This window comes from Bison bison, unplaced genomic scaffold, assembly GCF_000754665.1.
Source record: "Bison bison bison isolate TAMUID 2011002044 unplaced genomic scaffold, Bison_UMD1.0 scf7180017864368, whole genome shotgun sequence".
NCBI classification, from domain to species: Eukaryota; Metazoa; Chordata; class Mammalia; order Artiodactyla; family Bovidae; genus Bison; species Bison bison.
In genome coordinates this window covers 1,604,641-1,608,642 of record NW_011494940.1, presented here as the reverse complement: position 1 = coordinate 1,608,642, position 4,002 = coordinate 1,604,641, and the positions used below count along the sequence as shown (strand labels likewise).

General features: G+C 43.6%; 1 protein-coding gene across 9 annotated transcripts in view; it reads right to left on the bottom strand.

The window, feature by feature from the left end:
- Positions 1-3,976, bottom strand: part of ENTPD5 (ectonucleoside triphosphate diphosphohydrolase 5) — a 36,913-nt gene extending 32,937 nt beyond the window's left edge. For 6 of the 9 annotated variants that reach the window (XM_010855762.1, XM_010855765.1, XM_010855764.1 and 3 more), the window contains exon 1: positions 2,001-2,079. The gene's annotated coding sequence lies outside the window, so the exon portion shown is untranslated. Of the gene's footprint in view, positions 1-1,987; positions 2,080-3,625 lie in introns of those variants that run through there. The other 3 variants (XM_010855768.1, XM_010855769.1, XM_010855759.1) reach the window with 2 other exon arrangements.
- Between the last annotated feature and the right edge of the window lie 26 nt (positions 3,977-4,002).

Here is a 4,002-nt window from a genome sequence, read left to right as displayed (position 1 = left end):
TTTTTTATTTTCGCCCGCCCGCTGGGCCTCCCAACCTGCTGGGGCCACGCCACCGAGCCCAGAGCCCCAAGTCCGAGCCCGGAGCCGGTACCTCAGCCCCACTGCCGACTCAGCGCCGCGCGTCCTGTGACAGTCTTTCACGCCTCCAAACTGCTGTAGCATTTAAAGTTCATACCATCTCCCCTAATTCATCACTGCTTGGTGGAGATGCATAGCTTCCAACTGAGGTTGTATAGTCTTAGAGATCAATGATCAGGTCAGCATCTTATACATCTGACTGTAGGCCATTTGAAGGCTGGGGCCCTGTCTTGGTTCCCACTGTACCCCTTGAGCTATCAGAGCCTGGTATTCAGTTGGTATTTACTAAACATTTCTTAAACGAATGAAAATTGGACAGACCCATCAAATGAAAAGTGCAGATAGGTGGACCTGAAATTTGGGTATATAACCTTTCTTAAAAAACTGACTTTAAGTATTGTCTAATGGTTTTTCAGAATGGACAATAAAAACTGAACATTTTGCAAATGAATTGTCAGTAGATAATAATTATCTGTGGCAACAGATTTTGTATGTAAATAAAACAGTGAATGTTTAAAAAAAACCTGAAAATTTCTAAGATTAAATCTTTTATTTGTACCATATGGCTTCTCTGGTGGCTCAGTGGTAAAGAATCTGCCTGTCAATGCAACAAGATGCAGGAGACATGGGTTCAATCCCTGGGTCCGGAGGATCCCCTGGAGTAGGAAATGGCAACCCACTCCAATATTCTTTCCTGGAAAATCCCATGGACAGAAGAGCCTGGCAGAATGAGTCCATGGGGTTGCAAAGAGTTGGACATGACTAACCATGCACTCATGCAACAACAAAATGCAATGAAAAAGTAGGATGAAATTAACTAATCCTCCATAATATTCAGAAATATTGATGAGTCTCCTTCAGATAGAGTTTGGATGACAATATATTTATTCAAGATTCTAAAGGCTGTGTAAAAACAAGATCAGAAATGGTTTACGTAGCTTCTCCAACTTATAGAACAGCATCAGTGCTATCAGGCAATTTCAAGGATGAATTACAAGTAGAAATGATACTGTGCAGGGCCCTATAAGGCTCCTGGGCACGAGGCCTTTCTGTGTTCCCCATTCCTTTGATTATAAGAAACAGCCTTCATTCACCCTCTTTGACGTTCCCTGAGTTTCAAGCAGCAGATTCAAGAAGTTGTTAATTAGGGAAGGGAGTGAATGTGAGACCAGGGTTAAACAGCCAGGAGCAGCCTTGGGTCAAAGTCTTGTTTCCCATTAATGCATATACGCAAAGATATCTTTGAGCTATTCTGCAGATACTGAAACTCCCTCCAGGCGGGAGAAGTTATGATATGCTGCCCACGAGCATGTAGATGCCAGATCAGTTAAACTTGAGGCTGACGGATGTTGACTCCTACTTACCAACTCACCACCAAACCATCAGAAGAATGTCCACGAGCTGATCACATCCTGTTTTACTATAAAACTTGTCACTATTTTCCCCACGTTGGAACACATGATTTCAAGAGCATGAGCCTGCTGTGTCCCCCTTTGCCTGGCAAACCAATAAAGCTCTTCTTTTTTACTTCACCCAAAACTCTGTCTTTGAGACAGAGAAGCCGAGAATCTGGTGTCAGAAACTCGGTCTCCAAGCTAAACCAGAATAAAGCTACAGATGCCTTTACAGAGTAAACCTAATTTTGGAGCTACTGGAAGAAAAAAAAAAAAAAGAAATAATAATATGTAGTTTCAAAATAATTTTGAGATGTAGTCTTAAGTTCTTATTTGGCTTTTTGAGCAACTCCACACCTGATGATATTAGAATCAATGGGACAACAGAAAAGTTGACATTATTTGGCAAAGACAGAAAATCCAATTTGGGAAAAACAACAACAAAACAACCCAGGGGCAAAAGAAGCACATTTACAGCTTTAAGATAGCAGAGATATTACCTTACATTCAGATACCTGCCCTACCTACCAGGACCATAATGATCTTGTCTGCGTGAGGATTCAGCCAAGACACTCTGCATTTCTATGTTAACCAGGAACTATGCACACTGGGCGGAAAAAGAAAAAAAAAAAGAATTACAAAACCAAGTCAAAAAAATACCAAGTGCTTATCCCAAGTTTTAAAAGCATTAGCATTCTAAACAATAAAACAAAGCAAATTTACTCAATGAAATAAACCTCATATAGTAAAACTACAAGAATGTATGAAAGGAAACGCTACCAGACGAACTGCTAAATAGCAACTTCCTACTTTTACAAATGGATGATTGAATAATAACATCTAGTTCTTTGGCAGAGAATGTGGAGGTTCAGAAGACTGTAGATTCTAGAACTACCTCTACTACCTCTACTACTACGGTGTGAATCTGGGCATTTCTCTTAGCCACCCATATTCAAGTCACAACAGTTTTAACTACAAACTTAAAGTCAATAAAAAATATTTTGTATGATAAAATAACTAAGAAGTACGTGCAACTAAAGTTATTATGCACATATATTAAGAAATAACCTTACTACAGTCAAGTTTTCGTGTTTATAAATGAGTCTACACACAACAGATGACTTGGACTGACTTTCAGGTTCACAGTAACCAATTTTTTAGAATGAATTCTAAATATAAAGCCTCTAATAGGAGATATCCTACACTCTTTTCTGCAAGTTATCAGTAGGGTAATTTTCAGAACCCTGGACATATCAAGTGGTAAAGAAATTGGTAAAGAACTCGCCTGCCAATGCAGGAGACATTAAAGAAGGTGGGTTCCATCCCTGGGTCGGGAAGATCCCCTGGAGAAGGGCACTCACTCCAGTATTCTTGCCTGGAAAATCCCATGGACAGAGGAGCCTGGCCGGCTACAGTCCACGGGACTGCAAAGAGTTGGACACGACTGAAGCGACTTAATACGCAGACATATAAATCAATCATAACTTTGTAGATTCTATATCAGAATAAACCTCTTCAATGTATGGTAGTTCCATCATGGACCCACGGAAGTGTGACATGCAAATGGGGGCGAGGGGGAAGCACCAGGAATAGAGTAAGCCACTATCATGCCAGCAGATGGCATGGCTAAGATTTTCAGTGCTTATTAATATTAACAATCAGCAAGTTCCCTCTTAACCACTCAATTCAGAAACATCAACGACATCGCTGGGAAAAAAAGCGGGGGAAGTGGAAGGTTTGAATCAGAGACATCTAGAAAGGTTGCAGGGATTAAGTTCTCCTTAGAGAAATGGAGAAGATGCACAATGAAGTTTTAAAGGAAATTTTTACATTCAACTTGAAAGGGAGACTAATGCACAGCAGAGCTTCAATCGCAAGTTTCCTAACTGTTGTCTCGGCCCCCAGAATTCCCTGTCTTCCTCGATGACTCACGGACAAACTCATTGAATGAAGAAGGCATGATCACAGAGCTCCTCCTCTGAAAAAACACGAACCATCCTTTTGAGAACTACTCCTTTTCACAGGTGTGCGCGGGGTTGGTTGGGGCGGGGGGGAGGTGACGACACCAAAACAAAAACAACACAGCAAAAGGCCTGAGCTTTCAACTTCACGCGACTCGCGGAAAAGGAAGGGCAGCACACGCAGGTTATTACCAAATGGGAATCTGGGGACGGCAGCGACAGGACAGAACGGGACCTGACACTGGGATACTCCTCTCCAAGGACTCTCAACGAGGCCCCGGAGCCTCTCCGACCCCCAGGCTCCCCGACACCCGCGCGCCGCCCGCCTTACCCTCCAAACCACCCACCACCCTAGGACAAGTCCTCAACCGCCTCATCAAAACATGTTTAGCCTGGGAAGCCCGCTGGCTGCGCCATCCCTTACAGAACCAGCAAGGGTTAGGAGCCAGGAGAGGGAGAAGGAAACCAAGAGCCCGGGTGGCCTCGGGAGGGGCGGAGCCGGGACGAGAGCTGGGCGGCCACGGCCACGCTGGCTGCGGCGCGAGGGAAGGAGAGGACGCGCGGGCAAG